This window comes from Heterocephalus glaber, unplaced genomic scaffold, assembly GCF_053883595.1.
Source record: "Heterocephalus glaber isolate CG9 unplaced genomic scaffold, H.glaber_assembly_v1.0 deba00000937, whole genome shotgun sequence".
In the NCBI taxonomy this organism is placed as follows: Eukaryota; Metazoa; Chordata; class Mammalia; order Rodentia; family Bathyergidae; genus Heterocephalus; species Heterocephalus glaber.
Genome location: NW_028258173.1, coordinates 9,667,877 through 9,694,536, shown reverse-complemented (window position 1 = coordinate 9,694,536; position 26,660 = coordinate 9,667,877). Strand labels below are relative to the sequence as shown.

The 26,660-nt window shown below is 38.7% G+C and overlaps 1 long non-coding RNA gene across 2 annotated transcripts in view; it reads right to left on the bottom strand.

Moving 5' to 3' along the window:
• Positions 1-937: 937 nt before the first annotated feature.
• The window catches only part of LOC147828769 (uncharacterized), a 66,562-nt gene continuing 40,839 nt past the window's right edge, over positions 938-26,660 (bottom strand). For both annotated transcript variants that reach the window (XR_015450286.1, XR_015450285.1), the window contains exon 3: positions 938-2,714. This is a non-coding gene — a long non-coding RNA (uncharacterized LOC147828769). The remainder of the gene's footprint in view (positions 2,715-26,660) is intronic.

Genomic DNA, 26,660 nt, shown 5'->3' with positions numbered 1-26,660 from the left:
CTTTCAGATTTTTTTTTTTAAATTTGGAATGTTTGTATACATATAATAAGAAATCTTGCCGAAAGGACACAAGTCTAAACATATAATTCATTTTAAGTTTCATTTACACCTCTACTTGCCACTAAAAAGTAATTTTATGTCATATTTTAAATAATTTTTTACTTGAAAAAGTTTCATAGTGTGGAATTTTCCACTTGTGGCATCATACTAGTGAGTGAAAGGTTTGAAGTTTTTTGTATTTATTTATTTATTACGGGCTTATTATAGATTCATTATTCCGTTTTCATTAATTTTATTGGTACATTTGAGGTATACAATATGCTGACATTCATTTTTGGGAGTTTGCACCTTTACATGATATATCTTGGTTCTTATTTTTTTCCCCCTTCTCCTGCCCTCCGTTCAACCCCTCCACCCCTCCCTATTTACAAAGACTTTCTTTCCATTTTTTCCTTTTCTCATATTTATTCTTTTCCCTTCTTTCCTTTCCCCTACTCCTCCTACCTCCCCTTCGCCTTTGGAAAGATTTGAAGTTTTGAAGCATTTTAGATGTCCAACTTTTGGATTAAGGACACTCAACCTACACCATTCCTTATAGTATTTCATTTCTCAAAATTTCACCTGTACTTGGAAATAAATTAATGGATCCTGATAAAAGTCAAGCTCTAGCTAAAGACCAAAAGAACTTATTAGGAAAAAATGCATCATGTGGACTTAGACAATTTTTTTAATGATTTCATAGAAACAGCTGAGCCTAACTTCACCTGTGAGTCATGGTATAGAGCACCAAGAAGGGTCAGTGGGTACTTACTTATTTTAAAAGTGAGGAAGTTATCGCTTCTCGGCCTTTTGGCTAAGATCAAGTGTAAAAGCAAGTAAGTAAATGAGGTTGAAGCTGTGAAATGTGAGTTTGGGTAAGAAAAATATCAACATCATATCTGCTTGTTTAATAAGTTTAATGATACAAAATTGCTGAATTTATAAGTCGACAATACATATCAACAATTTATAAGGTTTACCTTCGTAACACCATATTTTAAAATTTATTTTTAATCGATAATAATAGTTTATACTTATGGCACCCAATGTGATATTTTGATCTCTGTATACACTGTAGAAAGCTCCTTTCAATATAATTATATTCATCACCTCACCAACTTATCTTTTTCATGATGAGAACATTAAACATCTATTTTAGCAAATTTCAAATGTACAATACATTATTAATAACTGCTCTTCATGCAGTCCAATAGGTCACTAAAATGGATTCCTTCAATCTAACTAAAACTTTGTACCTTTGATCAGCATCCTTCATTTCCCTATCACTCCTTCCCCCTCCAGCCTCTCCATCAGCTAATGAATGAATTTTACAGTGCAGTAGATATACATAGCAGAATACTATGCAGCCTTCAAGAAGGAGAAAATTCTGTCATTTGTAACAACAAGGTGGAACTAGAGGACATTATGCACTGTGAAATCAATGAGGCACAGAAAAAAAATACTGTCTGATCTCACTTCTGTGTGGAACCCAAAAAGTTCATCTCTTAAAAACAGAATGGTGACAAAAACATCATATGGGTCAAAATAATTACCAAACAAAATGGTACACATTTCCCCTTCCCAAATCACTTTTGAAAGAGAATTTTCAAAGCCTAACACTGTCTTCCCTTACTGTTGGCCTGGAATGATATTTTAGAAATAACGTCTTCCTCACTGGGCATCTAAAATGAATGTCCCTTCAGGAAAGAAGAAATCATTGCTTGGTAACACAAGATTATATAGGAAGTGGGCCCAGGGATTGCACAGCCATAATGGGAAAAAGGGGAAGGCACAGGGCAGACAGCAACAGCCAACATTTACAGAGCCAGGAGTGTTGTAAGTTTTTGATGTGTATTTATTTACTCTCTCAAGCCTCACAAGAGACCAGTGAGGCAGTGGCCTCATCAGCCCCACCTCAGAGATGTAGTAACAGAGCCACTGGCAGGTGAAGCAATGCTCCTAAGGTTTCCAGGCAGGGGGAGGCTGAGGCAGGATGGAAAGCTGGGCAGTCTTGCAGCAGGACCCGTGTGTGGACCCGTCATGGTGCCCTTTCTAGCGGCACCCTGTCCTTCCTCCGTGTGCAGCTCTGGTTACCAGATGAGCAAACTTGCGGGGCTCGTGTACTGCACTTGTTATTTGTCTCTTCCTCCTGGAACGCGAGGTTCCTGACAGGGTGGACTGTGTCCCTTTCTTCCTCTGGGAAGAGGAGACATGCGAAATACATAGTTATTGTAATCAATCACCGTGTGAGTGAATGGATGGCATGTATACTCCACGATACACCAAGCATCTGGAAAATGTGAAAGCGTCAGGTTATCCCATTTAAGAATTCAATGATAATGAAGGGCAAGACACAACAAGAGGACTTAACTGGGGCCCGGGCTTAGGACAATCCCAGGGGCCGCAGTGGAGGTGAGCCTGAGGACACTGCGTCTCACAGCCCGCCTTGGGTGAGTTCATGGTGCCAAGCCAATCGGCTCCAAGTGTGCCATGTGTTACCCTGTGCCTGGTCCTTCCACCCCCAACAGCAAGACAAGTCCAACTTTTCTCCCAGTACCACTTGCTTGCTTGCTTGCAAAGCCAATAAACTGAGTCAGGCACATGCTCCTTCTGCTGCATTTCCAAGAGAATTTATCGAGATTCAGATTCCACTCCACGGCTCCAGATGAAAATGACTGAAAAAAAGCAAGCAAAAATAACGAATGAAAATAAAAAACGAAATGGAAAACATTTCCCTATGAAATCCAAATGGCCCAGACAAGGACATAACCAAGCCTACATCCTCATTAGCCCTAACACATGGCCCAAAGACCCACTGTAGAGAGATGAAGTGGCAAAGGGAGAAGAATTGTACATTGGATATGAAGTGTTTCCTTGAATTTAAATGAGAACAATTTAAACATATGTATACTTTTCTAAATAATGATTTCTACCTTTTACTAGGGTTGCAGAAAAGGAAAACATAATCAGTGTTAAACAAAATAGTTCGCTGAGCATTTTCTCTTTCCTTTGTTTTGCACGAGGTGAAATAGCAGAGAGCAGCCTGAAGGGCAGCAGGTAAAGCAGTGCAAGGCATCTAAGGCTTTTGATTCACAGCCAATGCACAGTAGCCAATGCACAGACTTGGATGGGTACAGGGCTCCAGGTGGGTGGGAGGGGGCGGCAGGGCAGAATCCAGGCTTTCAGGCTCATTCTTACATAGCTCTCTAATCCCCAAAGAGGGAAACATTACAGCTGGAGATTTTCTTATCTGCTTGTTTGTTCAGAGTAAGATAGTTTCCATGTGTGCATCCACACACAAGCATGGATGAAGATCAAGATGTGTGGAGTATGGAGCCTACAGCTAGTCCCTTCAGAACTTCCACCATCCTAGCATTGAAGCAATTATGGGCATAGGCACAGGCAAAACAGAGCCTGGGGCTGGCCTGGGGGTGTAGCTCAGTGGTAGAGTGTGTGCTCAGCGTGCTTGAGGACCAGGATTCGATCCCTATTACCACACACACACACACACACACACACACACACTCAATCAAAAGCAGAGTTTGCGATTGGCTCCTTGAACTCCACATCTAGCTATCAGGTGAGCACTCCAAGGGTACAGAGATAACTTCTTTAGGATCTCTGTCTTCAGCACTTTGCAGTAAAATGGGGGAAATGCACCACTTTACAATTATGATAAATCATTGTAAGGTATTTCAATATGGCAAATATTGTAATAAAAATAAACAAAAGATGCTACAGAAATGTGGACCATGATGCCATACTGGAAACATCTTAAAGAACCCATGAACATTCAGAGTCAGTCTGAAATTAATCACATATATTCTTTTTTTTCCTTTTCTTTATGCCTATCTGTTAAAGATCTCAAACAAGGCTTTGTTTTGTTTTGGTTTTCCTTTTTTGGTATAGGGTTTGGATTAGGGTCATGAGATAAAACCCAGGATACCCAGTTAAAATTGAATTTCAAATAAACAGTGAATTTTAAAAGTATAAATAGGACCCAAACATTGCATAGGACATATTTATTTTTTAAAGTGGCTTATCTGAAATTCTAAATTAACTGGATATTTTTTATCTTTCTGTACTAAATCAGCAGTCCTGGCTTCCATACTTCAGAGGCCCCAAAAGCACCACCAGATCCATCATGAAGTCTTCAGTTTGACAGATACTCGGATGCTTTCCAAGAGCCTGAGGAGTTCTGATGAGCATAGAACAGATTTTTTTTATCCCACACATCTCTTCCTGTCAAGTCCATGACCCCTTTCAACCACCTGATGTCACTTCTTATGAGCATCCCACACCCTGTCCTTGGGCCACTGTCCCAGACATCCTGAGAGCAGGTCAGGAGGAGAGTAGGCAGTGGGACAAGCAGCCCTGAGAACCTGGAGGCTGAGTGAGAGTGAGTAGGAAGAGAGAAAATTGTAGACAATGCACCAACGTTCTACAAGCGGGAGCTCAACCATGACCATGTAGCCTTGATATGAAGCCGTGTGGCCCTGGACCATGCCAATCCATCTATGCTGTCTTCCAGAAGGACTTGATACAGAAGGAAACTGCCTGAGGAGCCCACTCTTCCAGGTCAATCCAAATTACAGCCACAGACGAGGTAGTACCTGTGGTGTGTTTCACCCAAGTATGCATCCACTGTTCTCGACCAGCATCCATTACCAACCGCAGAACCCAGGGACCTTATTGGCAGGTGACACATTTGCAACAATCACTTTCCATCTTTTCTCCAATCCAGCCACTAACCTTTGAATTAATGCCATTGGAGCTGTGTTCAGAGTAGGTGGAGAAGGGATGCTGACTTCCCCAGAGGCATTCTGACTCCAGCTTCCAGTGTGGAATAAAAATTTTAATCTGATTTGACACAGTTATTTGGGGAATCTGAGGATTTGTCATGAGGCAGATGATTACAGCGGAACTAAGGAATTTGAGCCTGTCTTTGTAAAGGAGATCAAAAAGGAGGTTAGAGGCATTTGCTATTTGTCCTTTTACACATCTTTCCCAAGAAAGTAGCCACTGTAGGCGCTTGGCAGTGCACCCCAGTCCAGTGACTGTTGACTATTTAAAGATCCAATGACAGGTCCCTTCTCACCAAGTTATAATAATATATAATGCATGTTTCTGGATCTGTCATTAGCCAACTTGGCTAAAGGAGTCAAAGAAAACAATCAAATGGAATTATTTCCTTTGAATCGAAGAATCCTTATAAGCAATAATTAAATGATGAGAAAAGAGCAATACACTGGGCTTTTGGGATGAATCTCAGGAGAACAAAATGTATCTTTAGCAATTCATTTTGAAATTCATGTGAACTAATTAATGTACCTATTATCTTTTTTTAGTTGAAAAAACAACTCCCTGCTCTTTCTCTGAAAGGCCAGTTCAGACAGAACATCCCTGGCCAGTCTTGGAGGAATTCCCCTTTTGAAGGTGGTTTGTGCTTTCTAAGGAGAGACACTGAGCACATGACCACTAAGAGCATTACCCCAAGGCAACATGTGTCTGCCCATGTCACTCTGTGTTTTCCAGTGTCTTCAGATGGTCACCACACATTTTCATCGATTCCCTGTGTTCTCCTTAGGTACCTCAGAAGGGTTAATAGCTAAGAGCATATTCCTATTCTTACTGAAAGACAGGATTCACCATCTTTGGCATATGAATCAATTTTGATCCACACTGAAGAAAACACCAAGGTTCAAAGACCACTGAATCACATCTATGCCTTCCACCGCCCATCAACACTAGGAAACTGCAATGTTCTGTGTGAGGAATGGCTGTTCTCATGCGGCACACCAGCAGTGAACCTGAAATTCCTCAGAGAAGAGTCAGCAGCTTCACGAAACCCATGCGGGGGATATGGAATGGGGTGGGGGTGGCGTTTCCTGAAGTCCTGATGTCACAGGGTTATATTTTTATGAGTCCTCCCACTGCTTGTCTAAGAACTTTATTATTCCCCCTGCTGAACAAGCCCAGAGAGCAACAGAGAGGTGTTGTTTGATATTGAATGCATTGACTCCAGGACCCTGCAGTGTGACCTTGGGCAAATCACATAAAGTCCGGAGACTCCCTTTCACCATCTATAAAATAGGAATAATTCCCTCTGCTCCTCCCAACTTCACAGGGTTGTTTGAAGAGCAAGATGTTGAGATCACCAATTTAAAAGCATTCAGAAGTTAAAGTGAATACAATTGAGGCATTAATATGATCACGGTTGTCATTCAGATTAGTGTCAACACCATTGGTTTTGTCGATGGATAGCTGTTGTGTGTTTCTTCCAGTTTCCCTCCAACTCTTGATACAGAACACTCACTGTTCCCTCTGCCTGGAATATTCTGCCCTACAATACCATGGCTGGGGCCCAGGATTTAGCTTAGTGGTTCCACTGCCTGCCTTACAAGTGCAAGGACCCAAGTTCAATCCCCCGTACCAAAAAAACAAAAACAAAAACAATACCATGGCTGGTTTCCTTTCCCACATCTTCCTTCAAGATTTTTTCAAATGCCATTTTCTAATCTCAACCTCTCCTTCTGCTCTGACTTTTCTACTTCAGTTACATTCCAGTCCTTCACTCCCAGCAGTTCTGATCCTCTATACTTTTTTCCATAGAATTTCTTTCTTTTAATATGCTATAAAGACTATTACGCTTAGTGTAACCATGATGGAAGTAATATATTAAACTGACATGATATGCATATTACATATTATATGTAGGCTCCATTGCTTGTCTTTGTACACAAGAGTAGAGGTGTCTGTCTGTTGTGCTTATTAAAATATTCCAGGCTTATTTGGGAAAGTGTCTGGCAGAAAGTAGACATAAAACAACTACTCATTAAATTAAGCAATGAATTAAATATACAATAGTGGATCATTTGTCTAACATTCATGAGACCTGGGGTTTAATATTCAGCAAAACGACAAAAGCCTGAGACTAGTGTCTCAAACAGTGGCTCTTTTAAATGGATTCTTTAATTTAGGTTGGAGATGCAGTTCCACGGTAGAGCACTCGCTAAATCCAATCCCTGAGCGAGGTGCTAAATCCAATCCCCAGCACCACAAAAAAACAAAAACTAAAACTCAAAATAAACTTGAGAATATCCACTTCACTTTCTACATCAGCTCTGTGTTCCTTCGCCTAGAATCCAGGGTCGTTCACGATTTAATCTCCTTTTTCAGTACCATCTTCTTTTTCTCCCTTTTTAGTATCCCCCTTTAATAAACACATATTCAAGATAATCTCGATGCTTCTCAGTTGGTCCAGAAACCCTGCAAAATTATAGAAACTGTTCCTAAATGTCCTCATTTTGAATCCTCCAGATACAAATGTCTTTTTTCACTGTGAAGCCCCTCCTGATTTTCAAACAAGGACATAACCTTTCCCTCCTCTTAACTCACTGCATGATTTATGCCTCTGGGATGGCTCTTACATTCATAGTATTCTATAGCTACTGGGGACTGTGTTAGTCTGCTGATTATGCCTTGGCAAAGCCTACCTGGCCTAAACAACAGAAATTTATTTTCCCCCAACCGCAAAGGCTGGAAGTCTGAGGTCATAATGGACTTGGCAGGGCTGGTGTTTCTGGAGGTCCTCATGGCTTGCAGGTGGCTGTTTTCTCCCTGTGTAATTCATGATCTTCCCTCTCTAAATGTCCATGTTCTAAACTTTTCTTACAAGGACACCAGCAATGCTGGATTAGGGCCCACACTAATAACCGCCCTTAAAATTAATTGTCCCTAGGGCCGGGGATTAGCTCAGTGGTTCTGTCACCTGCTTCACAAGCACAAGGACCCAAATTCAATCCTCGGTACCAAAAACAAAAAATTAATTGTCCCTTTAAGGATGCTATCTATAAATAAGGTCACCTCCTGAGGGAGTAGGGGTTAGGATTTTAATACATGAATTCAGCAATTCAGCGCATAATGAGTGACTATCCTCATGCTTTCTCAAGGAGCCCCATGAGCCTCTTAGAGCAGACACTTGGCCTCTCCAAGGCGACCCAGCTACTGTCAGACGTCACTCTCTGGAAAACATTGAGTGAGCTTCCACTGCCCCACACAGATTACAGAAACCAGATCCGCAAGGCCTGCTGTCTGGACTTCTCATTCCCTCTTCTCTGCACCACCTGTCAGAGTGACCTGACCAGGGCTGCAGTGAATCCTTAACTTAGTCTCCAACCTACTTTCCTTTCTCCCAGGTTTGCCTCCCTAAACTTTCCCCATGAAGGAAATATTCGATTCTTCAATTGCATTTTGCAAATGAGATTAAGCCGTTATTATCACTGGCAACAACTAAGCCTTTGTAACATTCAATAAGGACAAATCTTTTGTAAACAGGCCTGTGTTTTAGTAAATGGAGTATTATTAAAAAGTAGGGAAAATCTCTACCTGAACGATGACAATGTTATAACTAATTATTCTAGGAAGAATAAGAATTTGTCTATTTTGTTTTCAGGATTTGTTGACTTGGAAGCACATGGTATCCTTGACAACCAGCACTTCAACTGTAGGATTTCTAAAGCTCTTTCCAAACCACTAGAATTGTGTGTATTTCAGTTAAAATGTGAAATGCCAACAGTTAGCATGGCTTCCAACTTGAGAAAGCACTCACTGCAAAAAGCTCTGGAAATGGGTGTTAGGAGATTTGCAATGTGGATGCTGTGAGCCTGAAAGACAGCTGAAGTTTACAGCACAAATTAAAAATCTTACATGTAGAGAGCTTTGGTCATCATTACATTCTTTGGTTAGAAGAACTAGGCATGGTGGTGCATGTCTGTAACCCCAGAACTTTGAGAAGCTGAGGCAAGAAAATTGCAAGTATGAGCCCAGAATGAACAACTGAAAGAGTTAGCAAGATTCTGTCTCAAAATAAAAATTTAAAAAGAACTGGGAATGTAACTCTGTGCAAACACTTTGGTTCAATCCCTAGTATCACAAAATAAATAATGATGATACGATGATGATGATGATGATGATGAATAAGTAAGATTATGGTCCTTGATTTTTCTGTTACCAAAACAAACACACAGCCCATCAGTAAAACTGGGGTGACTGAAGTGTTTTACTGTTTGAAAAAAAGAAAAAAGAAAAAGAGAGATCATTTAGATGTTATGCTTAAGAAACAATATCATGCTGAATTTGATTCCTGGTACCAAAAAAAACAAAACAAAACAACATCATGAAGCTGTTATCTCAAAGAAACAAGAATATTCAGTGCTCCACAATTAAACAAAAATAATTCATGCAGTTGCTTTTAAGAACAGGAGATTGAGTTTTCAGGAAAAGGAAGACAAGTACAGGTCAGGAAGCTTAAGTTATCCTGTTTCTATGACGTGTGCGTGTGTGAAGGGGTGACTGACACACACTCTACTTTTCAGTTTCCATATCCATATCTATGAGAAGAAAGGACAAATGATACAATAACCATCTGCTTGGGAAAAAGATGAATTGTGGCCTTTGGGATACTCAAACTTCTCCATCAATTTTAATTGTATTTTAAAACCTTCTTTTGGTTCGTGGAATTCCCATGGACTATTCCAGGGGGTACCAGGATTAGACAGAGAAAAACCAGCATACGTAGTACTGTATACTGATTAGGAAAAAGGACTAGGATGCACTATTTCTGTGAGGAACTACAACTGAACGAGGTTCTCTGATCCCGTCACTGTCTCCTCCCTGCTGAAGTACTGACACTCAGAATATTCATCTAAAGGTCCAGTGGTGATGACACCCATGAGACAATGTGATAGCAATGCCATGCCAGTAAAGCAACCATCTCTGCTTAGGTCACCCTATGTCCTCCCAGTTATCTTACAAGGAGTAACAGGAAATACAATATCCATGAACACACTGTTGAAACCATGCTCACTGTAAAAGTGATATAAAGAGGGAAATAGACTACTCTTCCCCACATTCCTAAAGGAGGCACTTTTTGCAGCATTCTTGACAAACGAGCCCCGTTTTAAACATTTAAATTTGTTCTAAAGGAACAAAGTACCTCCTAAAATACCTGCACAACAAATGCCAGCCATTGCTGATGTAGGCATTGCCTAACAGCTTCTAGAAAAACCTCCCAGTCACCATTCCTCACAGGTTGAGCATACCCTGGCTCAAAACAGAATATATCACCCTGTCCATCAGGAAAAGCCTAAAATCTGGTCAGCTCATAAGGATGGCTGTTTGGGGAATTGTTATAGAAGTGTGGATACTAATGTATCCATCTTTGTGACAAATCTCATCAAGCCCTAGGTATGCAAAGTAAATTGGTTTTTTAAGAGCTGCCCCACTAAAGCTTTCAAAAACTCAGAAACCCCAAAAAATCTCATTAAGTTAGAGATCTAAGAATCAAACCCTGTTGGCTGGGAAATTCCAGCAGAGGATTAATCCCAGGGTCATAGAAGTTACAGTAACAATCATGCACAGCATAAGGCAGCTAACAATCTACTTTCCATCTTCATGCATTGACCTTTTCCTGGAATTTCACATGAATGCAATGTTACAATATTTACAATTCTATAACTTTTTTGCACATGTTTTCTTCCATTTAGCATAATATTGCTTGGTTCATCTATGTTGTGGCATATGTCAGAACTTTGTTCTTTTTTTAGTGCTAGATAGTTTTCTCTATATGAGATAATTCACATTTTGTTTATCCATTCACAAATTGATGGAGATTTTGGTTGTTCTTATCTTTGATTATTTTGAGTAATAATATTATGAGTATTCACATACAAGTTATGTGTAGATATGTTTTTATTTCTCTTGGGTAAACTGCCAGAAATGAAAATATTGGATCATATGATAAATTTATGCTTAGTTTAAAAAAACCTGCAAATTATTTCCCAAACAGGATGGACTATTTTGCATTCCTTTCAATGATGCTGGAGGCTTCAAACTTCTTTATATCTTCATCAACATGTATTACTGTCTGTCTTTATTACATGCCAAGAGTTTTAAAATTCAGCTGATTTTTGAGCCCATTCAAATATGAATAGTTTTCATATGAATAAATACAAGCAGCAACCCCCCCATGCTATTGCTAAATTACTACAAATGTGTGCAGACTTAAAGACCTATTGGTAGTCAGTAATCATTCTCCCTATTACATAAATGATTCCAAATGACAACTTATCATTTGCTTAACCATTTAAAAATAGGCTACAGTTCTTCTCTCTGTTTCTTAACTATTTGATTACCTTTACTATAATATAGTATCAAAGTTTCAGTTGCAACCAAGAAAAAATAACCCAGAAGTGATGAAAGAAGAAATGATGACCCAGTTTTTCAACAGACACACCGAAAAGTATGTCGCCTGATGTTTCTAAAAAGGAAATGGAATCAGCTCAGACTATGGTAGCCAAATCTAGGCTGGGAGCTTTGCCTTCCCTCTCATTTCGTCAGTTACTGGTGGCTCCGCTGAAATAGAAAGGTTAGTCATTACTCAGTGGAAAATTTTGTTGAAGGGAAAAAATATATTATGGAGTCTCTTGTCCAGACCACAAATTATTTTACAAGTGACAATTAATTAGGAGCCACAACACATGCATAAGCCTTTTTTTTTTTTTTTTTTTTGCCATGCAGCAAAGCCTTGGTAAACCTACTTATTTCTTAGTATGTAACATTTGGAGGAGAGTACTGGAACATGGGAATTTCCCAAGAACTTTTATAGCGGATAAAGGGCACTTACGAATTTTGGGGGGGGAACACCTTCCCTTCGTTTAAGCCATGTGGAAAAACAGCAGAATAAAATGGATTTGCCTTATGTTGCCAAAAGCTCGTGCATTTTTGGAAGCATAGGATAGGTGAGACTGTTCCCACTTGGTTTGAAGACATATAATGATATTTTTCTCACTCTTGTAATATACAACATTGACCAACACAGCACTGTATTAGACTCAGATTCTTTAGTTTCCAATTCATTCAAAACACATTTATTGAACTTCAACTGTACATCAGGTGATGTATTTCCTGGAATTGTCGATTTGGATAATTTTTTTCTTATAGTACTTTCACAGTACTAAGGTTGCTCGAAGTGGGTGGCAAAAGGGTTGTGCATAGAAGACAGAAGAATCACAAGATAAAGCAAGAAGCTAAATCACAGAATCTCTGTTAAATATGAGAAAGAGTGGAACAGAGAAATTCTAATGTCCACTCCCTAGGTTTGTGACATCATTAGCCATCCCATTAAATGTTTTGTTGATGTTGGGGTGTTCTCTGCCCCTCCAAATTCAGAACTTTTCCAGGTTCAGTCAATGTCCGAGCCATCAGGCCAAGTGCTATTTTCAGCTCCAACAGCTCCCTTGTTTTGTGAGTTCAGCCCAGACAGGAAACCACCCAGTCTGGGAGGATTCAGTTAGATCCCGAAAGAGCACGCACACTCAGGTACAAGACCTTCACGGCAGCGACCATGTTCCAGTTAATCACACACTGCTGGGAAGTGAACAAGCAGCCATTGTTTCTTCAAGGGAGGAATTCCATGTCATATAACTTTATGTATATGTATACGTGTATGCATTATATGTGTGTGTATGTCTGTGCATGTAAACTTATGAGGGGTGGATCTAAAGGCATTTTATAAATGCTCTTGCTCCAGTCCATGTAGACCACATAGATTGCCTAGGAATTTTCATAGGGGATTTATGGAGCACTTAGAAGTAGTTTATATTCAGGAGGACGTTTGCTTTTCATTGGAAATGCTACTGGTTCGAGCTTTTGTGACTATGAAGGGAACAATACAGACTGTGTAGACAGCCAAATATAACTGTCACATACAGGCAGAGTTTTGATCTAGAATTGGAGAACTTCTTCAAGGTGTTCTTGACTTATCCATCATCTCCTGTCATGAGTAACAGAGTTTATCTAAGATTCCAATTAAGGAAATCCATCTGACATTCCTGGTCCTACCAGTGCCCATGGTGACATTAGAGATAGTAGAGTTAATCACATTATCCAATGTATATGCAATATTTGGGACATGCTTATACTAAAAATTATTTATTGTTTATCTGATATCCAAATTTAAGTTTCCTGAATTTTGTTTGGCAACTCTCATTGCCACTCATCACTTATAAATATTCATGTCTTGATTTCTTCATAAAAACCCTATTAGTGCTTCATCTTTATTCCCCTGTTCAGAGTTGGGAACAGAGCATGCATTAACTTTCCCGTTGCTCAGACAAAATATCCAATTCCTTCAGTTTAAAGGAGGAGATATTTATTTTGGCTCCTGGTTTTCAGACCAGGAAGCAGGGACAGAAAGGAGGATCCAGGGACAAAGAATATCCCTTTCTAGGTCATGCCCCCAATAACCCATCTCTTCTGACAAGCACCTACCCACTAACAACACATCCACTGCTGAACTCATCAGTGGATGAATCTACGGTATTGGTAAGCATAGCATCCCTATGATCCAATCACCTTTCAAAGCTCCACCTCTGAACAGGAGACTTTTAGGGGACATTTTAGATCTAAAGCATAACAGAGTAGGTCATCTAATGTTCACTGGGTGAATAGACAGATGAATTACTTATATAACCCAACTCTTCAATTCCTTTTAGGGCCCATACTTTACATAAAACATTAAATTGGAAGTTAATCGAGGGACTAATGTCAATGTGACCATTCAGTTACATGTGTTCAGATCAGAATATTTAATTCGAGTTAATTTCTACACTTGGGAGGGTCATGACTGAACTGGTGTAAAGTACTCTCCCAGCAGGGGAGTCAAAAATTTCTATTCGGTCATGAGTAGCTAACAGTTACTAAAGGCTCATAGTATACATTTACTTCTATTTTACATATATATTAAATATAAATAAATATATATTTATATTAACATTTAATTTCCACAAAACACTATGAAGCAGGAGTTTGACCCTCTTTCATGAATAAGACAAGTAAAATAGAGAAATTAGGTAATTTGTTCAAAATCGCACAACTGTTGACTAGTCCTGGGACTTGAAGCCAAGCAGCCTGACGCCAAAGTGTCTCGTGACTGCCCAGCTACAGAGCAACTCAAAGAGAAGGACACCATGTATCCAACTGTGCCAACTTTGTAGCTTTTGCTTCCGAAAGTAAGTGAATTCTTCCTGATGGTCCGTACCGCAACCTTCTTCCTCTACTGGCCAATACTGCTCTTGAATGTAGCTGGTCAGACTCTTCTCCAGGACAATGCCCTCCTGTGACTCGTAACCAACATTGCAAGGACTTTGCAAAATGGTAGCAGCAATTAAGAGAAACTTCCAGTGGAAGTTATGCCCTAAATTAAAGAACATAAGAAAATTCTCCTTACACCCCTCCTCCCACAAAAAAAGGAGCAGGGCAGAAAAGTAGGAATAACTCGTACAGTATAGGAAGACTTTTTTTTTTAAAATTTTTCCTGGCAGGGTGAGGAGAATGGGGATCATAGTACAAATTTCTCACAGACTGGAGACTCTCATCCAAGAGGTAAACAGATATCCACAAAGCAGAACAAAATTCACTTTATTAAAGATGACTCGGATGATCTCAAGTGACTCAGAGCATCTGTGTTCTGGGGAAGAAGAATATTTTTGGAAAATTCCTTAAAGTCATTTAATGTAGAGAAGTATAAAAATATTAGATGTCATGGTATTTTCTCTGCATTTGATAGAGATGTACTGCATCTTTATTATCCAATTTAAAACTAATATTTTAGGTGATGACAAGTTGAGAAGACTGGATTCACAGAACCAGAACTGGAAATTATCAACCCACCAAAAATCTAATTCAGCTTGACTGATGGCTGGAAGGAATGGGGTAAGAATGAATTAGCATTTGGAAAGCCACTTCACAAGCTATAATCAGCCAATTAGAAGGGAAAACTAATGTATTAAAGCATGAGATCCTTCAGTTAGAAAGAAGAAAGGGCAATGGCTTAACATTAAGAGACATTTCTAAAGAAAGGTGTTCAAAATATATTCAATATTTTTGTCATAACTACATTTAAAGGAAACTAAATAATTGTCCTATAATTATTTGAGTAAAATTTTCAGTAGGCAGGATAATTCTTATGATTCTTGGAACTTCATATCAAAAGGCTTTAAGTTCAATTTATAGCGATCTGTCTTGGTTTCTTTTCCATCTTCTACTCACATCTACCCACAGCGATCTGCTAGATTTTGGTGTCTTGGGGCTTAAGAACCATTAAAGAGAAATCTAACACTTTAGAAACATGAAGAGCCAGTGGAACAGCTTTTGTGTATTCATGTCCTAGGTTCCTCAGTCAAAATACTGGAGGCCTCCACACAGATCCTGCTTGACATGGCAACAGTCATCTTAGGTTATAAGTACTGTGGTTGCCCTGGAGTGGCCCTTGTCTATCTGCTCTCCTTACATAGTTTCTCAGGATTCTATAAACGGACAAAACCATGAGTGCTGTGTGGAGATTTGCCACCTCTTCCCATCAGTGTCTGGAACGTGCCTATCATTCTTGATACTAGATTCAGATAAACCAGGTGCATCCCAGTTTAGGAGAAGTCACATTTGTCCTGACCTTTATACAAGCCTCCTCCATTTGAACCAAATTATGGAGATTCACTCGTCTTGCTACCACCTAGGACCCTGCTTCTGTCTATAAGTACCCAGTAAATTACACTCCATGCAATCTTCAGTTTGCCTGCCTCTTTCTTTGATTTCGTAGCAAAACCAGTTGGGACCAGTTCTAAAACGCTATTTTTTCCAGAAAAGAACTCAAACCTCCATCACTCTTGACATTCTAACCTACTCCTGGAACTGCCTGCTCTATTTCTCCACCACCACCCTGCCCCTGGTCTTCTCATGGCCATGCCTAGTGAATACAAGGAAACCCAACACTTGGCTCAGGTGTGGAGTCAGCCAGGTCTATGGAGCCACTGCATCTCATCAGGATGCAAAACTTCGATGGACTCAGCCAGACTCTCAGCTTGTCACCTGGGTGAAGGTGAGGGAGAACACTCAGATCAGGCTTGCATAATGAGGATACAAGATCTCCATGCCCTGCCTACTCTTTCAAGGTAAGGAAACTCATTGGTAACATTATCAAAGGGGATTCGGCCAGAGAGAACTATTCTCTATGCTTTGATTCTATGTGTTCTCAAGTCCAAATGAATACCTTATTAAGAAATATTCACCCAGAAAAGAAACACTGATGGAGGAGCAGGACAGAGCATGGAATAGGAAAGAGGAAAGAAACAGACATGAGAGGCAGAGGGTGGGCACTGAGCTGAAGCCTAGTGCTGATCAAGATGCTGAACCTCTGCCAGGCCATGCTGTTGTTTTCTAAGGCTCCATTTCATTAAGACCACGAGTTGGGCGAGGTTCCCTCCTGACCACGGAGCCAATATGCTTCTCTCTTATTGCTACCATTGGGAGGGGAAGAAAAAAAAAATATTTGGCATCACGGCTTAGACAAATTTACATTTCATTGTGGAAGATTTGTGTTTGTTCAACTTTACTCTGTTTCAGTGTGTTCCAGCTAAAGAACATTTTTATCCTTCTTCCTTACTGTGGTAGAGACCAAGAGGAAGAGAGAAGAAAGATAGGAAGATGGAGAGGGTGGGGGAGGGACAGAGAGACTCTAGGCTCTTCAGGTTAAATGAGTATTGCTGTTCCCTTAGAAAGTGGTAAGTTTCCCACGAGAGAACAAAGACTTGGAATTTGGATGAAACTGTTTCTTGATCGCTTACCATTTCAAATGTAGAGAGCAAAGAAGGACCCATGATAGGTTAAATTCTTTTAAAAACAGAAAACCTTATATAAGACTGAATTCAACACAAGTAGGTCTACCTTGGTTCCTACCCAAAATATAAGCCCTTGTTTCTGAAATTCCAAAAGAACCTCACTATAAAGCAACTGTACCCATCAGTCTGTTCAATGTCTTGATCTTAGAAAAGAATGCTAATAGAATGCTTCAAACTGGGTCAATTGGACACAATAGTTCAGCCCGTGTTGGACTGACTCATGGTAACCCTGTTCCTCATTTATCTTTGTATTTTCCAGTGGGATCGATAGTGTATTTCAGGAGGGCTCTGTATCAAGCTGCACATGATAGAAAAAGAAAGGCAATAAACCAGATGGAAAATAAAAATCCCGTCTTGGAAACTGGCTTTAGTAAAGACTGTAATATTTAATGACAACAAAAAATTCTAAATAAACAAAGTAGGACTGCAAGTCTTAAATTGAAATCAGAACCAATTTCTCAGTCACCTTATCAGGTCTGATCCAAGCCCCAAGATGGAGTTAAAGTGAGTGAAGTTAGGCGAGCTAGAAAATCAGATCCTCAGAGTATGCGAAGCCCACCCTTCTCAATTTCTTATGTCTTTGGAAAAGGTCTGCTGCATTTGGAGCTATTTGACTTTTTAAAAAGTGGTGACTATTGACTTCATTTCCCTTAAAAGTATAGACAGAGATATATACATGTATAGTTCCACAAATACACATTCCAAATAAATTAGGAAATGATATAATTAGTTTAACATGGTGGTTGCAGTCACTTAAATAAAAATAATCTTAAAAGGAAGAAAACTATAACTGCCTGTTTCTGGTTCTTTGACAAAAGAATGGAAAAGACTCCATATAGATTTTCCCTATTAATGACTTCTGCTTTTGTAAACTGACTCTCCTCCATTCTGATAAAAAATGACCAAAATTGGTTTGGCCAAGTATCTAAGTTGTGGAATATTTCAGACAATTTTTAGATATTGTCTGCTCTCTGTCCTACACAGAAGGAAAATGAGAACTAGTCGGCAAGGAAGAATGGAAAAGAAGGAGAAAATTGAGGAGGAGGAAGAAGCAGGAGAAAGAAGAAAAGTAGGAGGATGAAGTTGAGAAAAGAAAACAATTGTATTGTGATACCAGAAAGAGGTGATGCATTTCCACCGATTATCACCAAGAAATTACCAATGCAATCCTTTCACCAAGCTCAGTACACATGCATGACTTAGATCCACCTTTAAGCCATTTCTGAAATGAATGGTTCATATTCCAGCTCAAACCCAAGCTTTATGTTGTCACCCTGTGCTCTCCTCTCTTGATTCAAACTGAATTCCAAGTCCTTTCCATTTCCTTAGGAGAGGCTCAAAAATGTCTTGACAATAGCACACTGAGGCTTACTATATGTCAAGAGGATGTATATGTCAGGCCTTGTACATCGTTTCTTATTTTTGTTTATTAGTACATTCCTTGTGGGGAGTTGGTACATGTTCATAACACATCTTAGTTTCCTTTTTCATTCCCTTTCCTTTCCTTTCCTCCCCTCTCCACCCATCTCTGGATCACTTTCTCTTTATTGAGGAGGGTACATGTTTGTCGTACATAATATTTATATTCCTTGTGTGGAATTGGTACATGTACATAACATATCCCAAATCCCCTTTTTTTTCATCCTTATCCCTCCCCTGCCTTCTCCTTCCTCTACTTCTCTTCTGTTATAAAAAAAAAAAAGATAAACTTGTAGGAAAATGGATGCACTTTGAGACCATAACTTTAAATGAAATAAATCAACACACAAGCTTAAGTATCATGTGGTTTCTCTTATATAAGAAACAGTGTGCATTCTTTTATTTCAATGAATTTGTGTAAGAGTTACAAAAATTTTCTTCATCAATATTCAAAGTAGCAGAGAAATTACAAAACAGAAATTAAAAAGAATCAGCATTAAGTTGGTATCAGTAAGTTGATGAGAGAAGTGTGGAGTCTTCATTTGATCAGAACTTTCTCAGTGACTGCCAAAGTCAACCACATCCCTAGAATTCCACACCAGCCTCACCTAATCTAATACTGTTCTGTGCTGACAGAAAACAGGAAAAAGGGTGGCTGACGTGCATATTTCTCAGGTGGCTTTTGTTCTAAGAATTATGTTGGCTTCTGGAAGAAAAAGTTGATGAACAAACAGACATGCTCATTGGTTTTATAGCTTTTGTGTCTAAAAGGTAAGAGCTCCAATCAGCAAATAAGCATCCAAATTGTGTCATATCCTATAAAAGGAAAGTGCTGAGTGTTATGAGATCACAAAGTGAGAAGCCTTCATTTGGATAAGGTAGAGAGAATGAAAGTATCAGTATGAAGATCTGAATATCTTATTTCAAAGTCTGATTTCCCCATGCCTACTCAAAATCTCAAAGAAGTAGCCAAAAAGATGATTAATGGAACAGATTAGAAGACGTAGAAACAACTCCAAATACACTCAGCCACATTATTTTTGACAAAGGGGCCAAACACCTTAACTAGAAGAAAGATAGCCTTTTTAATTAATGGCGCTGGAAAAACTGGCTGTCTACATGCCAAGGGATAAAGCTAGACCCATGTCTCTCACCATGCACTAAACTAAAATCAAAATGGATCAAAGATCTAACTATTAGAACAGAAACACTAAATCTGCTGAAAGAGATAATAAGTGGAATTCTTGAGGACATAGGTGTAGACAAAAACTATATGAACAAAACCCTGATAGCATGGGAAACATTGCAATGAATCAACAACTGGAATCTCATCTTATTAAAAAGCTTTTGGACCACAAAAGAAATCACCTACAGAGTGAAGAGACAACCAAGAGAGTGGAAAAAATTTTTACCATCTGTTCATCAGACAAAAGACTAATATCTAGAATACATAAAGAACTGAAAAAAATCAAACCCCTCAAATTTAAAGACCCAATCTAAAAATGGGTGTCTGAGATGAATAAACATTTCTCAGATGAAGAAATACAAACGGCAAAAAAATATATGCAAAAATGTTCAACATCACTGGTCATTAGAGAGATGCAAATTAAAACAAGCTGAGATTCCACTCACTCCAGAAAGAATGGCTGTTATCATGAAATCAACCAGTAACAAATACTGGGAAGGCTGTGGGGAAAATGGAATCCTTTTCCATTGTTGGTGGGAGTGCAGACAGGTGCAACCACTGTGGAAATAAATCACTGTGGAGATTCCTCAAAAAACTAGAGGTTTTTTTGGACTAGAGGTCAAACGGACTAGAGTTTCCATTTGACCCAGCTATCCTCCTTCTTGGTGTCTTCCCAAAAGAATTAAAACCATCGTACCATAGCTATATACGCACATTTGTGTTTATAGCAGCACAGTTTTAAGAAATAAATCTTGGTAACAGCCCAAATGCCAGTCAACCAATGAATGGATAAAGAAGATGTGGCTTTTTAATATGATGGAGTACTACTCAGCCATAAGGATAAACTAGAGACATTTCCAGGTAAATGGATGCACCTTGAGACCATACATACTCTTAAGTGAAATAAATCAGACACATATGTATAAATATTACACTGTTTTTCTGGTATGAGAAACTGAAAGTGTAAATAAGAACCAGAATGTACAATAGATAATGTGAAATAGGAAGAAAATATTCAAATGGGAAGGGCACTGGGAGGAGGAAGGAAGGGAAAAGGGGAAAAAAAAACATAAAAAGAAGGAAAAAATGGAAACAAAGTTTTTGTAAATAAGGAGGGGAAAATGGGTTGAAGGGAGGGGAAGCGAATGGGAAAAAATAAGAATCAAGATATGTCATGTACAGGTACAAATTCCATATGATGAATGTGATCATTGTGTGTACCTAAATGATACAAAAAAACTTATTAACCAAAAATACAATCTGAGTGATGAGGGGAATAGAAGTTAATTAACTTTTTGGATTTTAATTTTTGTTTTGTTTTGAGGAAATGTTTTTTCCCTTTCAGGTAGACAGGATGCAAGATTCTTTTTAGAAAAAAAATCAACAACAAAGAGCAGACAGAACCTTGCAAAATTGGAAGTCAAAATGAGGCACCTATAATTAAGCAGTGAAGTAGCCGAGAGGGAATTTCTACCCTTAGATGGGATGAGTTCTCCTTGCTCAAGTCCTGGTGGTGAAGTGACATCAGGTGACAGAGACAAAATGTCATCCAAAAGCCTCTAAGCTGGAGGCAAAAGCTTTTGGTCTTTATTACAATTCTCAGGAGTCTACATCCTGTTTTCACCCAGACTGTGAACTCCACTGCACAGCTAATCTAAGTGGGAATGTCCCTTGCAGGGTCTTTGGGTCTCTATGATAGGCTGCTTACTACTTTAGTAGCCCCTTGGTACATCACTGATGTACTCATAAGGGACATTATGCAAGAGGGTCCAGCTCCTGATGCCTGCTGAATTCAAATATTACCACTTTGCACTTTGAACTTCCATGCAGGAAAAATGGTATTAGAGACTTTAACCCATCTTATCTGTACAAGAACCAAGACTAGAAATCAGGCTTTTTGATTCCTTGTCTTAAATCCTTCTCAAAGTATTTTTATGTCTGTGGGTAAGAGGAGAAAATGTACTTTCTTTTTTCCAAATTTGAAGTTTGTAAAATATTATGTGGCCTTATTTAAATTGCAATGTTACTTTATACAATTTATTTGTATTATTAAAAACTGATCAAGTTAAATGACTGGTAAAATATGTAGTATAGCATCAAACAAATGTAAGGAAGGTTTAAATCCATTTCCAGTACCTGAAATTACAGAATGCCCCCTATTCACTAGGAAAATGGGAAGGGTTGGTTTGCCATTGTAAGAGTCATTTTAAAAATACACAAAATGCATTTAACCTAACATAAGCTGTAAGTAGAAACCAGGTTAGACTAAATGTCTTATTAAACTGCCTTTATTAAGTGCTCTGAGAACCCAGTATGTAGAATCACGAATCCAGACTTGAAACTGGTCATTCAGTCCAACTCCTTATCAGAAAAAGGTCTCACTACTTCCTCGACAGCCCATTAGACAGTTTTGAATTTGAAAAGCTGCATTTCAGAAAACCACCAAGAAAGAAAGACAAGATAATCACCAACCCAAAAATTCTATGTAGAGAATAGACAAGTTACCAAGAACATAATATAGCCTGTACCAACACAGTCCAATTTTTAAAAATGATCCATTAAGTGAATAGAATATTGTCATAAAGGGAGCAGGACCTATGTAGAGTTAGTATATCCTCATTGGTTAACAAGTATGTATTGAGTACGTATATACCTACCATGCTCTAAGCATTAGGGATAAAGTCATGAATAAAATGGATTAAATAAGTAGCTTATAACACACTGGTTTGTACAAGAAGAGTTTATGTAAGAGTCGCTAATAACAGCAAGCATTTCCATGCTGCTATCTGCCAGGTATTGTCCTAAATGATTTGTGCATATTAATGTAGTTTATTTTCACAATAGCGCTCTTTGGAAGAAAATGTTATCACCTTGTCATATCCCTCTGTGGGAAAAGGCCAAGGCATTTGTCCCCATTGTCCCGTAGACCTTTCCCGATGCCACTCATTGCTCATGCAGCCAGCTGGCTTCCAAGTGTCTTCTATTACTGTGATACTCAGTCATGTCCTAAAAAAGAGGTAAGGAGAACCTTCTGGGTCTTAGGAAAAATACCAACGACGATATGTGATGCTGTTATGGTTTAGGTATGATTAGTGCCCCCAGAGGGCTCATTGTATTAAAGGCTTGGCTGCTGATGGACTTGTGAGAAGTGATTGAATCAAAAGGGCTCTATCTCCATCAGTGGATTAATCTACTGAAAAGATCATAATTTGATGGGATTATAGGGAGGTGATGGACATAGGAGGGGGAGCCTATTTGAAGAAAGAAATGAGAGCATGACCTTGGGAGCTTCCCTGGTCCCTGGCCCCTTCCACTCCTGCTCTGGTTCCTTCCCTCTCTGCTTCCTGGCTGCCATAGTGTGAGCAGCTTTCTTCTGCTATGTCCTTCAGCCATGATGTTTCTCCTCTGCCACAGGTTTAAAAGCAATGGAGCCAGTGAACCATGGACTGAAGCCTCTGAAACTGTGAGCCAAAATAAATCTTATTTCCTGAAAGTGGATTTATGTCAGATATTTTGTCACAGTGACAGAAAACTGACTAATACAGATGTCAAATTCAGTTTTAAGGGTGGAATCTGTAAAGGTTTCCTAGAGGAAGAGACTTGAAGCTATGGACTGGTAGTCATATGAGAAACAGACAAATGAAGTTTGCTGCAGATGGAGGGAGAAAAGGGAAGTGATTCCACCAAAGGAAATAACAGGTGTTCAGGCCTGGGACAGTAAGACAGCTTGGCATGTGTAGGAACAGAGGAAAACAGTGTGCCTGAATCCCTGAAAGACAACAGAGCCAGGATCAAGCAGAAATAGATTACAACATAGTAGAGACACATTCATGCTTCACTGCTGCTTATATCATACCCTCATTCATGGATTGATTGATTGATTCAACTGCCATTCATTGACAAAAATGTGTTAGTCACTCCACAAGAGTTCCTTCTACAGCACCCCTGTCCCTAACATGCTTCTTGTTCCGGGTGCATGAGAATTTGGAAGACTAAGAACATGCAAAAAGCACCATAACTTTGAAGATGAAATACAATATTGTAGTCTTTGTAAATAGGGAAGGGTGGAGGGAGTGAAGGGAGGGCAGAGGAATGGGGAAAAAATAAGAACCAAGATACATCATGTAAAGGTATAAGATCCCAATGATGAATGTAACTGTATTGTATACCTAAAATGTACCAATAAACTTAATGAAAAAAAATGAAAGAAAGAAAGAAAAAGAAATACAATATTGTAGGGCCAGGGAAATAGCTCAGTGGCCGCACACCTGCCTGGCAAGCACAAGGTCCCAAGTTCAATTCCCAGTACCAAGAAAAAAAAAAAGGAAGAAATACAATATTGTAAATACGTTATTTCTTCCCAAATCAATCTATAATTAATCTACATGATTAATGTTTACTACTCAAAACAACAAAAATGTACTTTTAAAACTTGAAAGAGTTATTCTAAAGTTTTTCTGGGGAAAATATGCAAAAAAGACCCATCATTTCTGAAAAACAAGTATAAACAATTTGGGGAGAGAGCCAACAGATAATAAAATGTATCCAAAGGCCATAACTTCAAAATAAATACTACGGTTAAGAATAGACAGCTGGTCACCTCATGACAGCTGGCCTGAAATTAAAGTCAGTATCAAAAAATCATTTAAAACTCACTCATTATAGATAAAAACAATACTATGTTAATTTTCATTTCTTTAACCTCCATTAAGAAAGAGCATTTTCATATTTCTGTTGGCCAATTGTAGTTTTATTTTTGAGAATAGTTCGTTCCCTTTGCCTATATTTCTATTACTTGAGGCTTTATTCATGGATGTGTTTGAAATCTTTTGGTAGGGACAATATTGTTTACTAGCATTTATTTCTGTTACACATGAATCCATGCATTCATTTTAATTTGGTGACATACCTGAAGACTTCCTCTCTACTTACAGCCACCCAAAGCCTCAGTGCCCACACGTGTGTACTTACGCACACATACTCACCTGTCTATATCACCATTCTTTATCTTCCCACATAACAGAGAAGAAGGACAACAGACTCAGGCGAAATGTTTCAGATCCTTCATTACCCAAGTCCTAATTGCCACAAGTGACATCTAGACAAAATAGTTTCCTTTTATAAGCAACCCTATACTGCCTGAATAACATCAAAATTAGAATATTTTTTTAAAGTCTTTTAAATAGGAAGGGTGGAGGGGGTGAAGGAAAGACTGGGAATGCAGAAAAAATAAGAACCAAGATACATCATGCACAGGTACAAGGACCCAATGATAAATGTAAACGTATTGTATACCTAAAATGTACCAATAAAAGAATTTAAGCAAAATAAATAAATAATAAAACAATAGTCATAAAACAGTGTGCCAATTTAAAGAAAAATTTCCACATCTGGTATAGACTTTACATTTTTATTGTAAAATTACTGTGAAAAGTAAAGTTTTAATGGTTCAGTTTATCTACAAGGTTTTTCAGATAGTGTTTCTAGGATATACTGTTATTTATGCACATCTAGAGAGATTGCAAGGATAATGCAAGGTATAATAAATAATATCTTTGAAGACAAAAGTATCCGCCCCTGCTTTTACTAATTTGGGGTTTTTAATTAAAATCATAACATAAGGAACTCAAAATAGGACCTGTTCATAGGGCGTCCCATATGCAATAAAAATTGGATTGGTTGACTTTGAGAAAAGTGCATTTTTTAAGGATCAGCTAGGACCTGGATTTGCACAACTTAGCTTTTGTGTCTACACCTTAAGTAGCTTCCTTCCATGAGTGGGTTCTTCTCTGGAAATTTTTGTTAGTATTTTACCTCAGAACAGAATATAAGTGTTAGTAGTCTTCATATTATCTAAATAGTAATATGACTATCAGAAATTAAGTAAAGTAGCTACTGGGATGAGAAGAAAAATTCCCAACCAGAAAATGAACATAAAATACTTTTTGAAAAGCTGATACAAAAACAGAAACTATAACGAAATAAGATGTCAGAATTAAAACCAAATGTAACTTCTACTAAAGTAAATGTAAAAATGATAGAACCTATTTCTTGAAATCTCAGATTATATTAAAATACTGGAAACGAAACAAAACAAAAAAGAAAAGTTTCCACTTAAAAATATTTGTACTTACAAGTCATATTTTCCTCTGCCCATCTCGATGATTTAAAAACTGGAAATCATACTTTATTCTCCATAAAGATTATTCCCGTAAGATTCAATGATATCTTAGGGTAGATACATTAACTACGCAGAGAGCTTGACTCCACATGCCTACTATCTGAATAAATAAACAAAGATGTCTCACACCAATGTGCTTATTCACAACACTAAATCCAATGTCTATAACTCTCTGTCCCTTGGAGTTGATTGACTTCTATCCCCAAAGCTCCTCCAGGGTTGGGTGCCCACCAGAATCCTAGATTACAGAATGTGGTATATTTATCTAATGAAATATGAGCTGTGGGTACCGTGAACCATGCCTTGCCACAGACACCCTATCCATTTGCTGAAAATAATCAATCTCCAGAAAATAAAAGTCCAAGGAAACATTAAAATTGGGTACATGCCGAGGATTAACAAGGGCAGAACAGCAGTTATTTGATTGAGTTGGAGTCAGTGCACCGGTAAAGGATTTGGTCATTTACCATCGACCTAAAAAATGCATTTGTCATAAAAAGGCTGGAGTTGGAGTCTACACAGAACCAGGCAGGTTACACAGAGCTGTCTCTTGGATGGGAAATGATGCATTTGCTGTGATGGTGGATCATTCCTATTCCTGGTCAGACTGATGCTCCAGGTTGGTCACCTTGGTAAGAGAACCTCCACAGCAGTCCATGATCCCACACCGTACTCTTAATCTTCCCTGAAAATAATATTACTAACATCTGCAGTCATAACAGTAATGACACGGAACATTTGTGTGCTTATGATATGCCAGGAACTGTCATCGTTGTGTTTCAAATAAGAAAACTCATGTAGCCCTCCTCAGAATCCTTTGACATGGTTCTTATTACTCATACCTAATGGACTCATTCATAAATGGAGGCTCACAGGAGACAAGTCACTAGGAAACTATGGAAACGAAGACTGCAGCCCAAGCCTCTGCAGCTCCAAACCCAGGGTCCCCTCTCACAGGGCCACATGGCTGGGAAGCCCGGCATACTGGGTGTCTGTCCTGGTACACTCCATTGTCTTGACTAAGAAAACACTCTCTCCCAGCTTGAACAATGCCCAGCTCAGCTGGAGGAATCAAACATAAGCTAAGAGGATGGGGGAA